The 23,789-nt window shown below is 41.9% G+C and overlaps 1 protein-coding gene across 5 annotated transcripts in view; it reads right to left on the minus strand.

The window, feature by feature from the left end:
* Window positions 1-23,789, minus strand: part of LINGO2 (leucine rich repeat and Ig domain containing 2) — a 2,307,572-nt gene that overhangs the window by 1,518,948 nt on the left and 764,835 nt on the right. The gene's annotated exons all lie outside the window — the stretch shown is intronic.

Below are 23,789 nucleotides of genomic sequence, written 5' to 3' on the forward strand. Positions count from 1 at the left end.
TCCCTGAGGACAACACTCACATGTTCCTCTCCAGCCTAACTGCTTGAGTAACCAAACACATACTGCTATACACAGAGGATGGGTGGGTTAAGCATTGAATATTCATGCAGTTTAATAAGCGAGCTCAGAAGAGAGTCTGATTCCAATGATTTCACTGGCCAATCACAGTCATGCCAATACTTGACATGGCTGTGATGGGTCTGGGAGTGGATGGTTTCTGCAAAACAAAGTCACCAAACAAAAATGAACATTGTTGACTTTTGAGAGAAGCGCTCTGATGTCAGTTCCCGAGCCGAGCTGGCCAAGACTCATACCAAATTTCAAATTGGCAAACCTTTTCCGAACAGGTTCGCTCATCTCTAGTTGCCAATGAAGAATTTTGCCTGCTTTTCACGTTCACAAAAGGTCATAGCAGAAAAAGTGATCACCAGCAAAAACAAAAGACTCTTACGCTGCAAGAGGTTGAATAATTTTTAGTGTGATATAGTTAAAATTTAAATTAAATTGTCATTTTGTATTTTGGGGGTTAAAAAAAAATACTCAGCTTTAATTTATGTGCTCTTGATCTTTTCTGAAATGGTGTAAGGCTATGTGCCCTTGGAAGAAAGTAACTGCGGACTTTTCTGCAGGTTTGTCCTCAGGTTCACACAGAAACTTCCCGGAATCCACAGCTATACAATGCTGTGGTATTTCTGCGGAATTGTTGCGGTAAACCTGCAGAAACAGTGCGGATTTCATGCAGAATTCTTGCCCTGTATCACCATAGTGAAAAGGCAGGAATTCCTCAAGTAACTCTGCATGAATAATTGACATGCAGTTACGTGCGGCTGTGGGAAATCCGCAGCATTTTCCGAGCTGCAAATACCACAGTATTGATACAGAACTCCCAAAATCCCATAGGATAACATGGGGAGTGTCTGTACTTGCGTAAACCCGCTAATTTATCTGGAAAATCTAGAAAATCCATGGGTTTTCCGCAGCAAAATCCGCAGTTACTTTCTCCCGTGGACACATGGCCTAATGGTGATATCGCAACTATAGCACTTGTGACTGGTGCATGCAGTCCCTGGGCTCAGAGATGGTGCTGCGGTAGCAGTGTAAGACTTCTGAGTAGAGATGAGCGAACCGGTCGCAGTTCGTCTCGAGTTGGGTTCGCCGAACGGACATCTCGTTCGAGTTCGGTTCGGCGAACGTTCGACGAACCGAACTCGAACCGCATAGGAAACAATGGCAGGCAATCACAAACACATAAAAACACCTAGAAAACCCCCTCAAAGGTGTCCAAAAGGTGACAAACAACTCACAACACAACACAAACACATGGGAAAGTGACAAGGACATATACTCATGCAAAAACAAAAGAGCTGGACAAGGAAAAAGAGGAGGAGACACAGATATAGGCATGGCACGCCCTTCAAAAATCATGTAAAACACAGCAAGGTGACTCCAAGCGGAGTCTCCCTTTTTTCCAAAAATTGGGCCCCACACACACCCACCCCTTCAGTGGCAGCACTTGTGCCCCAGTTGTACACTTCACAGCTAGATTTGCATCAAGCACATTCAAAAATACGCCATACTTAACCGTCCCCAGGATGACACCGGGGTAGGTAGCAAAGTCTTTCCTGATCCCAGCTCTGTGCATCTTGGATCATTTGTAAAAACAATGTAAGCAAGGGTTACTCCAAGCGGAGTCTCCCTTTTTTCCAAAAATTGGGCCACACAGACACCCCATCAGTGGCAGCACTTGTGCCCTAGTTGTACACTTCACAGCTAGATTTGCATCAAGCACATTCAAAGTACACAAGCATTTACTCTCCTTAGGATGACACAGGGGTAGTAAATTCCTTGTGGATCCATGACTTGTTCATTTTGATGAACGTTAGTCTGTCCACATTGTCACTGGACAGACGCGTGCGCTTATCTGTCAGCACACACCCAGCAGCACTGAAGACACATTCAGAGACAACGCTGGCAACTGGACACGACAAAATCTCCAAGGCGTAAGTGGAGAGCTCTGGCCATTTTTTTAAGATTTGAAGCCCAAAATGAGCCAGGCTCCATTTGCAAAGTAATGGCATCGATGTTCATTTGGAGATACTCCTGGGAGATTCACTCCCTGCACCTGCACGGTTGTTTAGTGGAAAAGCCGAGTTAAGATCGAGTAACAGCTTCTGCTGATACTCCTGCATACGTGCGTCCCTTTCTATGGCTGGAATTATGTCACAAAATTTGGACTTGTACCGAGGATCTAATAGTGTGGCAAGCCAGTAGTCATCATCACTTCTAATTTTGACAATACGAGGGTCATGTTGGAGGTAGTGCAGCAAGAAGGCACTTATGTGTCTTGCGCAGCCATGCGGACCAAGTCCACGCTGTGTTTGTGGCATAGAGGTGCTACCCGTTCTTTCTTCCTCTGACATCTCCCCCCAACCTCTTCCAACTGAAATTTGACCAAGGTCTCCCTCATCCACTGAGTCTTCCATGCCCATGGACAGTTCGTCCTCCATTTCTTCATGTTCTCCTGCACCTTCCTCAACATTTCGCCTGCTACCATGCGCCCTTGTTGATCCCTGTCCCCCATGGTCCCATGCCTGCCGCGTTGGTGATGATGAACGTCTGGACCTTGGTATCATAGTATCATAGTATCATAGTTTTTAAGGTTGAAGGGAGACTGTAAGTCCATCTAGTTCAACCCGTAGCCTAACATGTTGATCCAGAGGAAGGGAAAAAAACCCCAATGTGGCAAACAAGTTCCAATGGGGAAAAAATTTCCTTCCTGACTCCACATCCGGCAATCAGACTAGTTCCCTGGATCAATACCCTGTCATAAAATCTAATATACATAACTGGTAATATTAAATTTTTCAAGAAAGGCATCCAGGCTCTGCTTAAATGTTAGTAGTGAATCACTCATTACAACATCATGCGGCAGAGAGTTCCATAGTCTCACTGCTCGTACAGTAAAGAATCTTCGTCTGTGATTATGATTAAACCTTCTTTCCTCAAGACGTAGCGGATGCCCCCGTGTTCCAGTCGCAGGCCTAGGTGTAACAAGATCTTTGGAAAGGTCTCTGTACTGTCCCCTCATATATTTATACATTGTGATTAGATCCCCCCTAAGCCTTCGTTTTTCCAAACTAAATAACCCCAAGTTTAATAACCTGTCTTGGTATTGCAGCCCACCCATTCCTCTAATAATCTTGGTGGCTCTTCTCTGCACCCTCTCCAGTTCAGCTATGTCCTTCTTATATATCGGTGACCAGAATTGTACACAGTATTCTAAGTGCGGTCTCACTAGTGACTTGTACAGAGGTAGAACTATATTTTTTTCATGAACACTTATACCTCTTTTAATACATCCCATTATTTTATTAGCCCTGGCAGCAGTTGCCTGACACTGTCCACTAAAGTGAAGTTTACCATCCACCCATACACCCAAGTCTTTTTCTGTGTCTGTTTTACCCAGTGTTCTACAATTAAGTACATAATCATACATTTTATTTCCTCTACCCAAGTGCATGACCTTACATTTATCTACATTAAACTTCAATTGCCACTTCTCAGCCCAATCCTCCAATTTACATAAATCTCCCTGTAATATAAAATTATCCTCCTCTGTATTGATTACCCTGCAGAGTTTAGTATCATCTGCAAATATTGAAATTCTACGCCGCATGCCCTCAACAAGGTCATTTATAAATATGTTGAAAAGAAGCGGGCCCAATACTGACCCCTGTGGTACCCCACTATGAACTGAGACCCAGTCCGAGTACGTACCATTAATAACCACCCTTTGTTTCCTATCACTGAGCCAGTTTTTAACCCAGTTACACATATTTTCCCCTATCCCCATTATTCTCATTTTATGTACCAACCTTTTGTGTGACACCGTATCAAAAGCTTTTGAAAAGTCCATATACACAACATCCACTGCATTTCTCTGGTCCAGGCTTGAACTTACCTCTTCATAGAAGCTGATCAAATTAGTTTGACAGGATCGATCCCTCATAAACCCATGTTGATACTCTGTCATAAGGTTATTTTTCTTGAGATACTCCAGTATAGCATCTCTCAAGAACCCCTCAAGGATTTTACCAACCGTAGAGGTTAAACTTACTGGCCTATAATTTCCCGGCTCAGTTTTTGTCCCCTTTTTGAATATTGGCACCACATTTGCTATGCGCCAGTCCTGCGGTACCGACCCTGTTATTAAGGAATCTGAGAAGATTAAAAATAATGGTCTATCTATCACAGAACTCAATTCCTGTAGTACTCTGGAGTGTATGCCATCCGGGCCCGGAGATTTGTCAACCTTAGTGATTTCGAGGCGGCGGCGTACTTCCTGCTGGGTTAAGCAGGTAAAATTCAAGGGTGAATTTATGGTATCACTGGTCATGTCATCTGCCATGGTATTTTCTTGTATAAAAACCGTAGAAAAAAAGTTATTCAGCAGGTTGGCTTTACCCTCATCCCCTTCCACCATTTCACCAAGACTATTTTTAAGGGGGCCAACACTATCGCTTTTCAGTTTTTTACTGTTTATGTAGTTAAAGAATATTTTAGGATTATTTTTACTTTCTCTCACAATGAGTCTCTCTGTCTCAAACTTAGCTAACTTAATTTGCTTTTTACATATTTTATTTAATTTTCTATAATTATATAATGCCTCATCACTACCTACCCTCTTTAATTCTTTTAAGGCTTTCTGTTTTTCTTTTATTGCTTCCCTTCCAGCTCTATTTAGCCATAGGGGTTTCCTCCTATTTCTAGCATGTTTGTTCCCATAGGGTATATTTTCTGCACAAGCCCTATTCAGGATGCTCATAATAGTCTCCCATTTGCTTTGTGTACTTTTATTACTTAGTACATCATCCCAGTTTATTGCACTAAGATCATCTCTCAACCGTTTAAAATTTGCTTTCCTGAAGTTTAGTGTCCTTGTAGCCCCTCTACTATACATCTTACTAAAAAATACATGAAAACTTATTATTTTGTGATCACTATTCCCCAAGTAACCCCCAACTTGTATATTTGATATGCGGTCTGGCCTATTGGTTAGTACAAGGTCTAGTAGTGCTCCCCCTCTTGTGGGGTCCTGTACCATTTGTGAAAGGTAATTATCTTTCATTGTTATCAAAAATCTATTTCCTTTGCTGGAACTGCAAGTGTCTGTTCCCCAATTTATATCAGGATAGTTAAAGTCCCCCATAATAATTACCTCTCTGAGACTCGTTGCTTTATCAATTTGCTTTATGAGGAGATTCTCTACGTCTTCCATAATATTCGGCGTCTTATAACACACCCCTATCATTATTTTATTATTCATTCTCCCCTCCCTTATCTCCACCCATAGGGACTCTACATTCTCAGTACCCTCACATATGTTGTCACGCAGGATGGGTTTTAAGGATGATTTTACATATAGACACACACCTCCCCCTCGCTTATTTTTACGGTCATTCCTGAATAGGCTATAACCCTGTAAATTAACAGCCCAGTCATAGCTGTCATCCAGCCATGTCTCTGATATCCCCACTATATCATAATTTTCTTCCAACAATATTAATTCTAATTCCTCCACCTTATTTGTGAGGCTTTGGGCATTAGTGTACATGCACGTTACATTTGACTCTGTACCTGTATTCCTGCTTACTGTATTGACTGTCCTAACCCTTCCCCCCGTACCACCCCCAATTTCATTACTTGTGCCCTGGTCACTATCTGCACTACATTCCCCTTCTATAAAGTGAATACCCTCGCCCCCCATTCCTAGTTTAAACACTCCTCCAACCTTCTAGCCATTTTCTGCCCCAGCAGAGCTGCACCCTCCCCATTAAGATGCAGCCCATCCCTAGCATAGAATCTGTAGCCAACTGAAAAGTCAGCCCAATTCTCCAGGAACCCAAAACCCTTTTTCCTACACCAATTCCTGAACCACCTGTTAACCTCCCTGATCTCTCTTTGCCTCTCTGGTGTGGCTCGTGGCACAGGTAGTATTTCCGAAAATAACACCTTTGAGGTCCATGCTTTAAGCTTACAACCTAATTCCCTGAAATCATCTTTAAGGACCTTCCACCTACCTCTAACTTTGTCATTTGTGCCAATGTGTACAATGACCGCTGGGTCCTCCCCAGCCCCTCCCAGTAATCTGTCATCCCGATCAGCGATGTGCCGAACTCGAGCGCCAGGAAGACAACACACTGTTCGGCGATCCCTGTCTTTGTGACAGATTGCCCTATCTGTCCCCCTAATAATTGCGTCCCCCACTACCAGTACCTGTCTTGCCTGCCCTGCACTCCTATTCCCGCCCTTACTGGAGCAGACACTCCTCTGGCATTCAGAGGTTTTGCCTTGCTGCAGCAATGCTACCCCTGTAATGACATCCCCCTCATCTGCCAAGTTTGCAAACCTATTGGGGTGTGTCAGTTCAGGACTAGCCTTCCTAGCACTTTTCCCTTTACCCCCCTTTCTAACTGTCACCCAGCTACCTACCTCACCGTCCTGCCGCTCCCTACTACGATCCTCCCCCACATCTGACCCAGCAAGCTGCTGCTCAGTGAGCAGCAGACTCCTTTCCATATTGCTAATGCATCTCAGAGTTGCCAGCTGCTCATTTAGATCCAGTATCTGGGCTTCCGAACGTGCAACTTGCGCACATCTCGAACAACAGTATGCACCCTCGAACGACTTTTCAAGGACTGCATACATGAGAGAAGAGATGTACACTGGATCGCATTAGCAATAGTGGAGCACATTTTCTAATGCGGATAGCACTAAACAAATGTTAAGCAATTAAACAACTAAATACAAACAATTCTACTCACACTTACTTTTGATCACACTTTGCTCACAATGAAGAAGACAGGCTAAAATTTGCTTGCCGCTAGGCGCGCGGCTTTCAGAAGTCTTCCTTCCGGCTGTAACGGCCAAAACCCGGTTCTCCTTGAGCTCGCGGTGACTCTTCACTTATCCCAGAAGGCACTGGGAATATGCAAATTATCCTCGCAAGACTCCTTCCCTGGCTTTCCAGGGAAAGCCAGGTGATGGTTATGTTGTTGTGTCTTGCGCATATGAATCCTCCTGTAGTTCCTCCCCTTCCTGTTGTCTCACCCCCTGACTACGAATAGTGTTTAGCATGTGCTCCAGCATGTAAATGACTGGAATTGTCATGCTGATAATGGCATTGTCAGCGCTAAACATATTCGTCGCCATGTCGAAACTGTGCAGAAGGGTGCATAGGTCCTTGATCTGAGACCACTCCATCAGGGTGATCTGCCCCACCTCTGCATCTCGCTGGCCCAGGCTATACGTCATGACGTATCGCACCAGGGCTCGGCAGTGCTGCCACAGTTGCTGTAACATGTGGAGAGTCGAATTCCAGCGTGTCGCCACATTGCATTTCAGGCGATGAACCGGCAGGCCGAAAGACTTCTGGAGCGATGCAAGTCGCTCAGCAGCGGTGGTTGAACGGCAGAAGGGAGAAGACAGTTTACGTGCCCTGTTCAGAAAGCCATCTAGGCCAGGATAGTGTGTTAAAAATTGCTGGACAACAAGGTTCAACATGTGAGCCAAACAAGGCACGTGTGTCACCCTGCCCAGGCGAAGGGCCGCACCCAGGTTTGCAGCATTGTCGCACACGGCCTTACCAGGCTGCAGGTTGAGTGGAGACAACCAGTTATTAAACTCAGTCTCCAGAGCTGCCCACAACTCATCCGCTGTGTGACTCCTATTTCCAAGACATGTCAAGCTAAATACCGCCTGATGCCGTTGCGCTCTGCTGCCAGCATAGTAATGAGGGGTGCGTGATTCCTTCTGCGCAGTGAGAATGCTGGTGGCCTGACCAGGCAGGCTTGGGGCGGAGGTGGAGGACCCAGATGAGGTGGAGGAGACAGAAGCAGTGGCGGAACTTGGACAGACAGAGGATTGACACACAAGTCATGGGGACGGCAAGACTTGTGCAGCAGATCCTTCACCATCTATCACCATAGTTACCCAGTGCCCAGTCAGCGACATGTAACGTCCCTGTCCTTGCTTACTGGTCCAAGTATCGGTGGTGAAATGCACCCGTTCACACACAGAGTTTCTCAAGGAAGCGGTGATGTTGTGTGCGACATGCTGGTGTAGCGCGAGCACACCTTTCTTAGAGAAGTAGTGGCGACTGGGCATCTGGTACTGGGGCACAGCAGCAGACATAAGGTCTCTAAAATCCTGTGTGTCCACCAGGCGGAAAGGCAGCATTTCGGTAGCCAAGAGCTTACAGAGGGATAAATTTAACCTCTTAGCTTTGTCATGGGTCGCAGGAAATGGCCTTTTATTTGTCCACATCTGAGGGACAGAGATCTGGCTGCTGTGTGTAGACGGTGTTGAGTAGGGTGTCCCTGGAAAAATGCAGGTTTGTGAGGAAAGTGCAGGCGTAAACATGATGTTGCCTTCATCCAACGTTGGTGCTATCAATGTCTGAGAGAGCTCTACACACGCACTTGTTTCCCCTTCCAAACCAACTGACGACCTACCAAGCAAACTGACTGTTGTGGTTACAGTGGTGGAAGTTGTGCGTGGAAAACCAGGTGTGACAGCTATCCCCACAGTCCTAGAAGATGAAGAGCGCGCGGATGCACTGGAAGGGGCAGGCGGTGGATGGTTCGCTCCGCTAGGCCGCATTGCAGCACGGTGAGCTTCCCACTGGGACATATGATATTTATTCATGTGACGATTCATGGAAGAAGTTGTTAAACTGCTGAGGTTTTGCCCTCTACTAACAGAATCATGACAAATTTTACAGATCACATAATTTGGGCGATCTTTTGCTATGTCAAAAAAGGACCAGGCTAGGCAAAGCTTAGAGGGCATGCGACCTGCTGATCCACCCCGACTAGTGCTCAGAGGCACAGTGGTGGCTGAGGATGCAGTTGTAGATGTGCTACCAGTACTCCGACTCTGTCCAGGAAGGTGCAAGGTAACTTCGTCGTCAGTTGCATCCTCCTCCACCGTCTCTGTTGACCTCCTCGAGGGCCTGACTGTGGGTTGACAGTAGGTGGGATCTAGAACTTCCTCATCAATTGTTGTGTTTGCACTCCCCTCACCCTCAGACCGAGCCTCTTCTTGCCCTGACTGAACATTTAAGTTGTCATCCCAATCTGGTATCTGCGTCTCATCGTCATCAGTATGTTCCTCATTGTCTATTACAACAGGTGTTTCAGTTTGTGAATAAGGGTCAACATTATGCTCAGAAACGTGGTCATCACGGCCTGAATCTGAGTCACAAAGGTTCTGGGCATCACTGCAGACAATTTCCTGGTCTGTACTCACTGTAGCGTGGGAGCAGACCTCTGATTCCCAGGCTATAGTGTGACTGAACAGCTCTGCAGACTCAGCCATCTCAGTTCCACCATAGTGTGAAGGGCGTATGGAGACTTCAGAGCTGGGAGAAAGCAAGTGTGATTGGGATGACAACTCAAAGGACTGGTGTTTTTTGGATGCGGTACTTGAGGTGGAGGAGAGGGCACTTGTTGGACGACTTGAGGTCCATTCAAGCATTTTCTTTTTTTGGCCATCATCTACCTTTGTTCCAGTTGTTCGTGTCCGTAAAAAAGGGAGCACATCGGATTGTCCACGGTAAGTAGTAGACATCTTACTTTTGCTGGAAGATGGTCTATCTTCAGCAGATGTTAATAGAGCTTTGCCACCTTCCCCACGGACAAACCCTTTTTTTCCTTTTCCAACACGCCTCTTCCCCTTTCCACCAGCATCTGTCATTTTGCCACTCATTTTGATTGCGACAAGATTGTGCACCTAAAATTTGGTAGTAAAAATTGAGAGGTGGTGTAGATTGCAGTGGTGGTCTATCTTTATTAACAGCAGAATAAACAACAATAACTATCCCTGACAATGCAACTACGGCCCTTAAACTGGCAGCATAGTTTGCTAGTATAATGGCTTAGTAACAATGAGTTTGAGTGTGCAATGCAGAGGTGCTGCACATAGATTTGCACCAGTGGGACACTAATGGAAGTCCAACAGCTACTTTTAGAATGCCACTAAGTTTGCTCAGTGTTTGCTAGTATAATGGCTTAGTATGAGAATATTATTCCCCCCGGCTACCGATTTTGGATGTGATATTCACATACAGGGCACCTCACCCTTCTGTTCACCTGTGTTATATGGTATGGGTGAATAAAATATTCACCTGCTTGAATGAAGGTGATAGCGCCAAATAGCTTTGCACCAGTGGGACACTAATGGAAGTCCAACAGCCGCTTTTAGGATGCCACTAAGTTTACTCAGTGTTTGGTAGTATAATGGCTTAGTAACAATGAGTTTGAGTGTGCAATGCCGAGGTGCTGCACATAGGTTTGCACCAGTGGGACACTAATGGAAGTCCAACAGCCACTTTTAGGATGCCACTAAGCTTACTCAGTGTTTGCTAGTATAATGGCTTAGTAACAATGAGTTTGAGTGTGCAATGCAGTGGTGCTGCAAATAGCTTTGCACCAGTGGGACACTAGAGGAAGTCCAACAGCCACTTTTAGGATGCCACTAAGTTTACTCAGTGTTTGCTAGTATAATGGCTTAGTAACAATGAGTTTGAGTGTGCAATGCAGTGGTGCTGCAAATAGCTTTGCACCAGTGGGACACTAATGGAAGTCCAACATCCACTTTTAGGATGCCACTAAGTTTACTCAATGTTTGCTAGTATAATGGCTTAGTAACAATGAGTTTGAGTGTCCAATGCAGAGATGCTGCACATAGGTTTGCACCAGTGGGACACTAATGGAAGTCCAACAGCCACTTTTAGGATGCCACTAAGTTTACTCAGTGTTTGCTAGTATAATAGCTTAGTAACAATGAGTTTGAGTGTGCAATGCAGTGGTGCTGCAAATAGCTTTGCACCAGTGGGACACTAATGGAAGTCCAACAGCCACTTTTAGGATGCCACTAAGTTTACTCAGTGTTTGCTAGTATAATGGCTTAGTAACAATAAGTTTGAGTGTGCAATGCAGAGGTGCTGCACATAGGTTTGCACCAGTGCGACACTAATGGAAGTCCAACAGCCACTTTTAGGATGCCACTAAGTTTACTCAGTGTTTGCTAGTATAATGGCTTAGTAACAATGAGTTTGAGTGTGCAATGCAGAGGTGCTGCACATAGGTTTGCACCAGTGGGACACTATTGGAAGTCCAACAGCCACTTTTAGGATGCCACTAAGTTTACTCAGTGTTTGCTAGTATAATGGCTTAGTAACAATGAGTTTGAGTGTGCAATGCAGTGGTGCTGCAAATAGCTTTGCACCAGTGGAACACTAATGGAAGTCCAACAGCCACTTTTAGGATGCCACTAAGTTTACTCAGTGTTTGCTAGTATAATGGCTTAGTAACAATGAGTTTGAGTGTGCAATGCAGAGGTGCTGGACATAGGTTTACACCAGTGGGACACTAGTGGAAGTCCAACAGCCACTTTTAGGATGCCACTAAGTTTACTCAGTGTTTGCTAGTATAGTGGCTTAGTAACAATGAGTTTGAGTGTGCAAAGGGCAGGAGGGTACAGTGGCAGGGTTGTGGGTCTGGGTAGAGGAAAGGAAGCCTCCCTTTCTATCCCTCCTAATGGGGAAATGCAGCGAGGAAATCCCTGACCTTAGCTACACAGACGCTGTCATCTTGTGTAGCTGTTAAAATCTGTTTTCACGGACCTGACTGTCACCTAATGCTCTGACTTTGCCGGTCTCAGCCCTTACAAGGACTAATAGAAACTTCTATCCCTATTCTGTATAGCGCTGTGTATAGAGCGTACACAGCAGTATCGGAGACAGGAGCTACGCCAGCGGTGACTGACACCAAGACGCAGAAGGCAGATAATGGCGTGCTGGAGGAGAATGTCCTTTTTTATAATGCATGGACATGTGACATGGACATCCTATCACACATGCCGTTGCTTCTCTAGCTAAAAGTCCACTTAGCTGTGTGTGTGTCTGGGATTGGCTGACATGCTGGCCTGCCCCACTACACGTGCGCGCTTAGGGAAGGAAGACAAGAAAAAAAAAATCCATACAGCAGTGATCGGAATGCGCTGTTCCCGCACACTATACACTGAAATTTCATAATAGTGTGAGTCACAGAGTGACTCACAATATTACAGCAGAAAGCCAGCTAGTAATTAGCTGGTCTTTTTGCTGCTAGAACCGTTCTCGAACGTATCTAGAACTCTCGAGCTTTAGCAAAAAGCTCGAGTTCTAGTTCTATCTAGCACAGCCCCCAAAATCACTCGAGCCGTGAACTGGAGAACCTCGAACCACGAACCGCGCTCAACTCTAGTCATAAGTATAATATTTGCTATGTCTGCAAGGAAGAAATATTCAGTGAAATGTGTTTAATCATACTGAGATTGTTGCCAGTTCTATAAAAGCTTAACTACAATTCGAGCCACGAACTGGAGAACCTCGAACCGCGCTCAACTCTACTTCTGAGCCTAGTGATTGGCTGCAAAAGTCACATGTATTATACTTGCAATGTCACCACCACAGCCTGCCAAGGGCAGCCAAGAGGCAGTGCTGGAGCAGCGGTGAGTGGGAACGACATGCCAATGGAATAACCAAAGCATATTTCTAGGAAAATCACCGCAGTACACCTAAAAATGTAATGCCCTATTAAATAATCTGGGAATAGGGTGCTATGTTCCCTTAAGGAGGAAAGATTTGACACCTTGATCTATCTCTTACAAAATAAATTCAAGTTTATTTACCAATGTACTATACTGCTCTCTATTGATATAATGTGACAGCAAAGAAATTCATTTTTCTTTTGATTACAGCCAATTTTTGCTTCACAGTTAATCATGGCCTTGCAAATATAAGCCTAGACTTAAAATATGTCCACTTTGATAGCAGCAGGCAGACTTTTGCTTACAGAACAGGAATTTTATGATGTCTGTGTTTTTTTTTTTTTTGCAAAGTGTAGAAAATGTTCTAGTCTCTGCTTCCGCAGCATAATTACAGCACATGGACCGGTGAGTGCAAGTCAAAGCTTTCCATTTGGCTTTTCACTTGACTGTAATTATTAATCTTGTTAAGTATCACAGTCTGCAAAGACAGGTGTCACAGTAAATCCTTATAGAAAGAATTTAGATTCCCAATTGCTGGAGTCATCTTCACCATTTTAAGGGCAGTGCTTGACAGCTATTATCTGACCTGATATAAAAGCAATTATTAAATCCAATGCATCTTCTCACCAATACAGCGCAAATGCATTGAAAAACTATATAGCACCGACAAAGTATCACTACTCAATTAAGCACAAAGAAGAATTCACCAATTAATAAGAGAACGGGTTATACAAATATTGCATGCCCCAAGAAGTGCCAATTGTCTTAAAGAAAATGTGTCATTAGCTGTTATTTTAAGCAAAATTATTGAATTACAATTTTTTTTTTATGTTTCAAATGATCATATAAAATTACAAATGATGGACGGCAAGAAAATAGTAGAAAAAAACAAGTTTTTGATTTCAGATATGAAAAAATAATGTGTCAAAGTATGGTGATAATTTCCAGCAATAGCAGAGTACCAGAAAGTATCAAAGAAGTGATAAAGGGTAGGGTGAAAGGGAATCTGTCAGCAGGTTTTTGTTATGTAATCTGAGCACAACATGGAATAGGAGATGAGTCAATGATGTGTGATCTTTTTCAGTGATGTGTCACTTATTAGGCTGTATGCTGTTTTTTACTTACTGTAAAGGTTTTATCAGCAGGAGATTATCATTGCCCTGATAAAGCTCAAATGCTTCACCAGTAACTAAGTGATACATCATTGGAATCGGGGCTTATTTTCCTACATTATTTTTCTCTCAGATGAGGTATTCAAAACTTAATGACAGATATCCTTTAAATCAGGATGGAAAGAGGAGGTAAAGGTAAATAAGGGGTAAAAAAAGGGAAGTTAGAGAATGGTGATGGCTGAGAGAATGTAGTGTTAAAAGGCCAGAGACTCTGGAACCCCTCCAATCTATCCTAAACTCTGTTACCTGACTAATTCACATGTCCCCCTGCTAGTTACAACCCTCTGTTCTCTACCAATCCCTTCACTGGATCCTCAATACCTGAGACTCCAGTTCAAAATTCTAACCATTGTGAAGGAGACTGAAAAGACAAAAGGCGCTAATAGGGTACTTGGGTTATAAATGTGCATGGAATAAACATCAGATGTGCTCACCTGATAAAGTTGTGAAAATAGTCACAACTGCTATTGAAAGTGTGTAGTTATGGCTGCAGCAGGCACCACGAGGAGTTAGCATCAGAAATTCAAATAGAAGTGGACTTCTGCGCTAACCATGACTTACAAAGTCATCCACAACCTGTCTCCTCCATATATACTCCCTCTTCTTTCCACAATCGCATACCAGATTTCTCCCATACATCCCCCATACTCTGGAATTCCCTACACCAAAATAACAGACCCTCGCCAACTATGGATACTTTCAAAGGAACCTGAAGTCCTACCTCTTCTAACAAGCCTACAACCTGCAGTAACCCTTGTTCCACTACACCGCTGCACGACCAGCTCTGTCCTCACCTACTGCCTCCTCACCTGTCCCCTGTAGACAGTGAGCCCTCACAGGCAGGGTCCTCTCTCCTCCTGTGCCAGTTGGTGACTTAAGGGCCTGTTACACGCTACAATTCATCTGACGATTGCATGTGCAACGTGACACGCCCAGATCGTATTTACGATTTGCCGGTATTGTTTATAGGTCGTTTATTTGCTGTCACACGTAACAATCTCAAAATCGACGCATCAGTGATCAACGATATATTGTTGGACCCAGGCGGTCGTTTGAATGTTGTTCGATGTTGGCAGTGTGGCAAACGGAGCAATATGTCGGATGCTTCCGCAAAACGAACAATTTTTTAAAAATAAACGACTTGTCAATGATCCACAATCTTCATCCTATTTGCGATCGTTCAGAGTCGCTCGTAAGTGTCACACACAACGATGTCGCAAACGATGCCAAATGTGCGTCACGGAATCCATGACTTCGACGACATGTCTCCCAATAAATCGACGCATGTAACGGGCTCTTTACTTATGAGTATTGTACTTTTATGTGTATCCTTCTTTTCACATGTAAAGCAACCTGGAATAAATGATGCTATAATAATAAATAATATTATCTATGGAATTGGCCAATTATAATTTGAAATTGTTCATGTAATATCCTTATAGTAGCAGGATCAGATGTGATTGAGTTATATGAGGAAGTTAATTCTTTGTTTCCAAAGGGTACCAGACTCAGAAAATCGGCATGTTTTCCTTCTTCACAGATTGTCAAATCCTCTAATCCTCTTGCTTGCGTTATTTTTTTTTACTTTTGGTGGATGCAGTTGTTTGTAACCAGTCTTTTTGTACTTAACATTAAGCTGCAGTTAAAATTTACATAGCTAGAAAATTTTTAAGGGTCTTAAAAAATTGGACTGTCTTACAATAGTAACTGTATCTAGAGACAAAGTGAGCTTAGGGATACAAATTGCATCCAGAATCAATTGAATTGAATTTGAGAAAAGATTTATTAATGAGCAATTCCACCCAATGTGTGATAATGAACCCTAGTCTTTTGGGCATCTCTTGAAGAACTTATTGTTTGATAAGTCCCAATATTGGGTAGATCTGGTGTTTTTTAGCATCTTTTGAGCAGTTTACAATGATTATCCTGGATTATAATAAATTTAGTGAACTAGTGAGAATAGGACAACGTGAAAACTTAATATAATTTACAGCAATATGTTATAGTGTAATTTAATAAATGTATGTATCTTTTTGTTACAGTGTCTTGTTGATCGATTTTTGAAGACATTACATAAAGTCGAATTAGTTTAAAGGGTTATACTAAAGAAAATACGCAGTCAGAACAGTCAAATTTCATCTTTTTGTGAAAGCAAAGTTCTACAGTACAATTTATAAAGTTTTGACTCCTCAAATTATTACAAAGGACTAACCATTTTATTTAGGAGATAAAATCCACAAGCTTTACTAAGCAAGTTGCTAAGCAAGTCACTTAAAAGCAATAAATGTCACACGGAGTTTTGCATGAACTTTGTTGACTGCCATAGCAGCATTCGTGCTCTGTTCAGATTGGAGATTCTGACACTCCGCTTGATGATTTCTCTGGTGTCTCTGATCAACACAGGCACACTCGAGCATCAACCTGCTGTGTGCTATTTCTGCTACCCTGCCTGTTAGGCTTCTTCGATTACTTTGTAAGGAAGTCAATCACTTATGCACTTTTCATATTTAGGATGGATGAAATCTACTACCTATTCCAGCTATAGGTTATATTGTGATGGTCTGTTCTGTTTTGGTGTGCCAGACAATCTGGAAAGTGTTGCTTTTTGCCTGGAGTATGTAGAGCTTACCCTTTGTCTTGTTGTTTCCTTCCTGCTCTTCTTTTCCTCCTTATTTTTTTGTCTTAAACATCTGTGAGCATGTGCTGTTTGACAGAGTTTTGGTTTCCCCTGTCTGTCTATTTTTGTGGGTATGATCTCACTCCTGTCCCGACCCCCTGGGGGAAGGGGATGGGGTATCAGAGCAGGGCTACTCAGGAGCCAGGCCAGGAAGGAGACTCAGGCATCCCCACCTTTAGGGGTATCCCTAATACTAGGGATAGCATTGGACCCTTTAGCCTGAGGGTCAGCTTAGAGGTGCCGGTTTCTTGATATTCATCATGACAATATCTTTCTAAGTGCAAAATAAATATATATTATTTAAGATGAATTGTGCAAAAACACTAAATATTTTTTTTTTTACTGGGTGCACCTGTTAAAACTATATATGGTGATTCTTTACAAATTTTTCAATTAGCTCTGTAAAGAAAAATCCCCTATTAAGTCAAATAGATAACAAATAAGGTTATGTGCATTAGGAATTATAAAGAATAAACTGACTTGATTTGTAAGTCTTGGAAAACACAAATGCTGAAAAACACGTGATGCCTGTCCTGCTAAACCAAAAGGGGTATAATATAATGAAAGAAGTCACCTGTGCTATTACCATAACTAATTACAAATGGTAAATGATCTATATTTTATTTTCAATGTACTTTTTTGTTTCACTCATAATATTGTGACTTTAAAAAGAAAACAAAAAATATTCAACATTTCTTGCCATTAAAATAATTTGTATCTTCAAAGTATTCACAACATAGTTGATAAATGTTAAGTTCCAATGGTCCACTCTACTATCACCTTATAACTAAAGCGGGCTTTACACGCTACAACAAATCTAACGATGTGTCGGCGGGGTCACGTCGTAAGTGACGCACATCCGACATCGTTAGTGTTGTTGTAGCGTGTGACAGCAACGTGCGATTGCGATTGAACGTAAAACCGTTCATCGTATACACGTCGTTCATTTCCTTAAAATTGCACGTCGGTTTGTTCAATGTTCCCGAGGCAGCACACATCGCAGTGTGGGACACCCCGGGAACGATAAATAGATCTTGCCTGCGTCCCATGGCTCCCGCCGGCAATGCGGAAGGAAAGAGGTGGGCGGGATGTTTATGTCCCGCTCATCTCCACCCCTCCACTTCTATTGGCCGGCTGCCGCGTGATGTCGTTGTGATGCTGAACGTCCCTCCCACTCCAGGAAGTGGATGTTCGCCGCCCACATCGAGGTTGTATGGAAGGGTAAGTATGTGTGACGGGAAATAATCGTTTGTGGGACACGGTCAACAAATTGAACGTGCCGCACATACGATGGGGGCGGGTATGATCGCATACGATATCGTATGTGATATCGTAAGGTGTAAAGCAGGCTTTAGTCTTCATCCTCTCCTCTACCCTATTAGTTCAGTCTACTGTGAATAGCTTAAGGAGTTTCCATATCTTGCACACAGTTATATGATACGGCGCCATGCACACTTGGCCGCCACTCCATATAACTTTTTATGCATTGGTGAAAGAGACAAGGAACATCAGGATCACTATTCTAGCATCATCATAAGACAATCCATAAAAAGTACATTCCTTTCAATATTATGCTGTGTGTATTTGTTTCAATATAATTAGTGTTTTATCAGTAGCAGATTTCACTAAAAGACTAGTTGTGTTCTAGTACAAATACATCACTGTCACGGATAAGCAGATTTATTGTCACTGTACATTGGGCAAGAAAAGCTGCCAATCACTCCTGTTGGCAGAGTTACACAAGGTTCAACATTTCAAGCTTTGCTAGATCTGCAGTAGAGAAAACAAGGATTCTATTACACTGCTGCACGCACGTAAACTAAGAGATTTATGGTTGGACTCAAGGTCTCTACCTGTACATCATGCTGCTGTCAAAATACATATTCCATGGCTAGATTTGGGGATTCGATGCAGTGACCATTTGCTCCATGGTCAGTCCCTCGATTTGCTGGGATATGGTTATTTTCCTCTCGATCTTAATGCAGATGGTTACTATTGTCTTTGTTTTTCATTTCTAAACTTTATCCTTTTCAGTTGCTTTTATTGTTCTGTTTTGGCTTATCCTATCACAGCCTAGGAGGTATATGTATTCTTTTCACTGGTTCTTCTTGCTTGGTATATTTCCATGTAAGCTTGTTCCTGGGATTTCCAGCTCTTTATGTTTGTTTCGACACTCCTTCATCCCCGTTTACAGGCTATGCTTTGCATCCTCTCCTCTAGTCTCTCAGGAGACCCAAAAAACATTTGATGGCCTTTAGAAACCCAGGTCTTAAGCGGTGTAGTTAGTTGTGTGGCTAAGGTCTTTAGTCTATACAGGGACCAGTTAAGAGTGGTCTCTCTTTTCCGTTTCCCATTCGAGTGAACAATGAATATTGATAGCAACATAGCAAAAACCTGCTGACAGTCTCCGGATATTTATGATCTGCCAGTAGATACATTTCTCCAGCACTGAAAATAAGCAAAACGCTGGGGTGGGGATTTAATTTTCCATATCTACATATAAAAGAAAAGAATCTGGCAATTTTCATATTTTCTGCTAGGTGCAGTAATGGACTCATGCTTCCTATTCTTTAGCAATCACATAGACATAAGCAGCAATAAATGGCTTCTTACCATAACAACTTGTATACAGGTGTTTTCTGTGCATGCTATGAACTGGCAAACGTCTTTGTGCACAGAGGCATAGGAGTTAAGTTGTGACCAAGAGTTATTGTGAATGGTGGATAATGTGTTATCTACTGTATATATAGGTGTTGCTATTCATTGTAATTTTGCCTGTAAATCTAATGAGATGACTACTGAATAGTAATCTGTACAAAAGTATGAGCTGTCACGATTCCTCTGTGCAGAGCATCTTGTACACTAGGAGATGCTCTGCTGTGTTTTCATGGACTACTGGCTGGCAGGTTGATTGACAGTGCAGGCTTCCATGCTGGTTCTGGGAGGTGCTGATTGCTCAGGTGTTCCATCTTCTGGATAATTGCTTTAGTGAGCATGCTCTCTCAGAACCTTGCCCGTTATACTTTCTGGTTCTGTTGTTGTGCTGTTGGCCTGTGTTCCTGCTTGTGCTCTGATAATTACTTCCTGACCCTGGACAGTTTCTTGACTCCTCTCGGTCCGCTCCCTGTTCCTGTCGTGAACTCCTGCCTTTTGACCTCGAACCGTCACCTGACCACGTCTCAGTTTTCTCCCTGAATCCACTACGTGCCTTCCCGAAATTCTGACCCTTGGATTGTGACCTGACTGCACCTATGTATACTCCCTGTGTCCATACATGTCCTCCTGTTATCAGACCCTGACTTTCCTGACTACTCTACCCATAAGTAGTGACTAGCATCAAATGAGCCATGTACAAGTCTAGTGGCCAGTGAAAAAATTGCAACATTTCAAACTGTAAAATATATATAAATATATATATATATATATATATATATATATATATATATATATATATATATATATAAATAGTGATATGAACAAAATTAACTAAAAAGAGATACATTTATCAAAACCAGATGTAAACAATAGGTCAAACCCTTAAAGCAACACTCAAAAGTGTTTGTAAGTGAAGCATGCTTATATGAAATTCCTCCTATAATATTACTCATAGCGATATCTCTGTCCTTTGCTGTCTATACATTATTGATGATGTGCTCATATAGAGCCAATTCTGAATCTGAGAACTTAATTGCACTCCCCAGCTTCCTATCACATGCTTTTCAATTCCACCTACTCTATTGAAAAAATTCTTAGTTGCATTCACATAGTGCATGTAAATCAAGAACCTTCACAGCGTAATCCATCTATACTACTGATTTCAAAATACTTTATAAAATATTAAAAGAACAAAGAGGGAAAACATAATGCACTTAATAGATCATTTAAAGGATCTCTGCTGTCATCCACAGTGGGACACTTTGAGATTCAAGGTAATGTTCGATATCATACCAGTCCTGGGCTTTGTAAAGCAGTTTCTTTCATAAGTTAATTATTGATGGAAATGCTGAAGATAAAATAAGACAGAGGTCTCTATATCAAACCCAGGGAACTGTAAAGATGATGATATTAAATAATTTTATTCTTCCCGTAAGTCTTATTACAATGCATTCTATTCTCGCCAATTCTATTAACCATTAAAAAAAATCTTCAATAAATGAAATGTAAAAGTGATGATATGCAATGGCAGGCTACACAGAATACTTTTCCAATCCAATTGAATTGTGACATTCAAATAGCGTAAAATAAATCATTTCATTCTTAAGCGTTTACCATAGGAGTTACTTATAGCTTACCAGCATAATTTATATCTTCTGCCTACATATCGTATGCTTGCTCTACAATTGCATGAGGACAAATTAGTGCATGGTGATTGCCACAATGTGGTGTAAGAAAAGGGCTACTTGGCACCAAGCATTGTGCAACACTAAGATCTATTGTGATAATAATTAGACCTCTCACAACATTTAACCTTTGGACCATCTATGACTCAAGATCAATATGTTTCCAGGTGTGTTGGATTTTCTGTTGCTAGTCGCAAGTCGTATGTGGCTCATACAACCTTGGCTTGTATGCAATTTGGTAATTTTTTCACAGCAAAACCACAGCTCTAAAATATTATTGTGACAAGATGCAGACAATTTTCACAGACGTTTTTGGTCCCCTGACTTGTTGGAGAATTTTTTAATGTATCACATGTTGCTATATTATCCCAGTCTTATGTGTACTTGCAAACTTGCAAACATTGGAATACACACAAAAAAACAAAGAAAAAGCCTCTAAAACCATTTTGTTTTTAATCTATTAATTATGAAAAAATTCATTCGGTTAAAACCATATAGAAAAATCTCCATATAATAAAGTACCAGACAAATGTCATATAATGGTGAAAAACCCACAGTGAGGTCTTAGTTTTGGTAGTGGGCAAGGATGAGTGTGTGCAGTACAGTGCTGCTCCTACTCAAATAATGATAACTGACAGAGAGTAACGGTATCATCACACATAACGAGATCGCTAGCGAGATCGCTGCTGAGTCATGGTTTCTGTGACGCAGTAGCGATCCCGTTAGCGATCTTGTTATGTGTGACACCTACCAGCGATCAGGCCCCTGCTGTGAGATCTCTGGTCGTTGCAGAATGGTCCAGGCCATTTTCTTCAAAGGCGATGTCCTGCTGGGCTGGACACATCGCTATGTTTGACACTGTGTGACAGGGTCACAGTGACTGCTGAGATCATTATACAGGTCGCTGCTGTGACCTGTATCGTTCCTGCATCGCTGGTAAGGTTTGACTATGTGACATCTCACCTGCGATCTCCCAGCAACTTACCAGCGATCCCTATCAGGTTGCATCGTTTTCAGGATCGCTGGTAAGTCGTTGTGTGTGACTGGGCCTTAAGATGTTAAGGAACAGGGATCTAAAAATCCCTAGGATTGTCCCTGCCTGTCAGCGGAGGTTAAATCACCTTACTGTTTTGCGTGTCCCCGCTCCTCGGTGGCTGACCCTCAAAGCCCCTGTCACTATAAAGGATAAGCCTGATACCAACACCACCGAGTGCAAAAAGTGCTGAATACACGTCATATAGTCATATGTACTATTATGATATAAATATGTATGGTCAAAAATGTAACTTACACTTGTACATAACATAACCAATATATCAGTAAAATATCCCAGTTACTTATCAACTGGGACAAATTAGACCATCCCTACACGTTTCCCCCTTAAAATTACAAGGTTCATCAGGGGATACTATGGAGACTTGGAAAGTGTCCAGTGATTATTTAGGCCATCTTATTCTACTGCTATTCATTCTGCAGCAGGAAAATCCGGAGACAAATGGCTACAGGGGGTCCCAGTAATCAAACCGATAACCTGTAGTGCCTGGTGACCAGTGTTTCACCGTCTGATGTTCATGCCTTATGAGGACATTGGAATACCATTTCTTAAAGGTGTCCTACCATGATGCACAGCTGGTTATGAATACTGCAGTACTACATGGGTTTACTCATGCTGAGACATAACTACTGTAGCTTTTGCCTCATCACAATGGTCTTCATAAACTCATAAATGGTAAGACGGTAATCCTATATGCAAATTAGAATCTTTTATATATTTATATTTATATATATCTCATGATATAATGATGATACATTTTCACTATCACAAAATATGTTGAAAATATCTTACGCAATTTAACTACTTTTCAGTTCAGCGACTGCAAACCTCATAGATGATTTCCTTACAAAAACTTGTATCTCAATCAAACCACCCTATCCTTATGTACATTATCACCTTGGCCTTTATTTCTCTCTATGTTACTCACAGGTCACCAATATATATGGAAAGGACTTTGGTTTCTTAATTCTAATTGCTGTGTTGCATTTTTTAATAACACGTCATTTTCCTTTATTACTGGATATGCTTCTATTTTTGTGTGTTTAGTCTTTCTATGTATTCCCTAATTTACGTACTTGGCCTCCCAGACACTGACTTTATAGGCTGTTGCCCTTTTTTCTACACCTGGACTCTTCTCTTTTACCACCATAGTGCTTGTAAATCACCTACCAGACATATTTTTGTGTAAGTATTTTTTAATAGTGAAGTTGTTGAAGACTACATAAGAAAGTATAAGAGGCTGTATCTTCCTGAGTGCAACAAACACATTATGTACATAAAGTGTAATGGAATTACTGATCTTTTCCTCACCACTAAAAATAACTGAATATGGGGATTTCACTCTTTTATCCAAATAATCCATTTGCTCAGTTTATCGACTAGCTGAAATCCCATTGTTTTCGTCATTGGATACATTCAGTAGGTTTCACATGTACAAGGGTGTATAAGACTTGGGATTCTTGTTCCAATGCTTCCTTTATTGCTTCCAACATAAGGTTACTTTATAGCTTTTCATTATTATTGATTATTTTTCAATACAAAGTGAAATCAAATGTCTTTCACAACCTTTTCCTTTAGCATTCACCTTAACAACAAACTACTGTAGCATTGTATAAAAGCACAAAAGTCAATCCATAAACATACACCGAGACAGGGAAATGTGCAGTCAAAACTGATTTTTAAGGAAAAAAAAACAATTTAGATGAATTCACACAGTTGTACTTTTAATGCTTGTGCTTCCCAGCAGGAAACGTCAGTAGATCAAGTAGACTTGAATATACATTAGCGTAATGGCCAACTATATACATTATGAAAAGACTTTTGGACTTTTGCAGTCTGTTTCTGTACAGTGCCTCTTATTTCTTGTAAATTTATTAAATAAAAATAATTTTGGAGATATAGAATAATATGTGATAGATTTGCTACTTTTTTTTACTTCAGAAAAAGAAAAT

Source organism: Anomaloglossus baeobatrachus, chromosome 1 (genome assembly GCF_048569485.1).
Source record: "Anomaloglossus baeobatrachus isolate aAnoBae1 chromosome 1, aAnoBae1.hap1, whole genome shotgun sequence".
Classification (NCBI taxonomy): Eukaryota; Metazoa; Chordata; class Amphibia; order Anura; family Aromobatidae; genus Anomaloglossus; species Anomaloglossus baeobatrachus.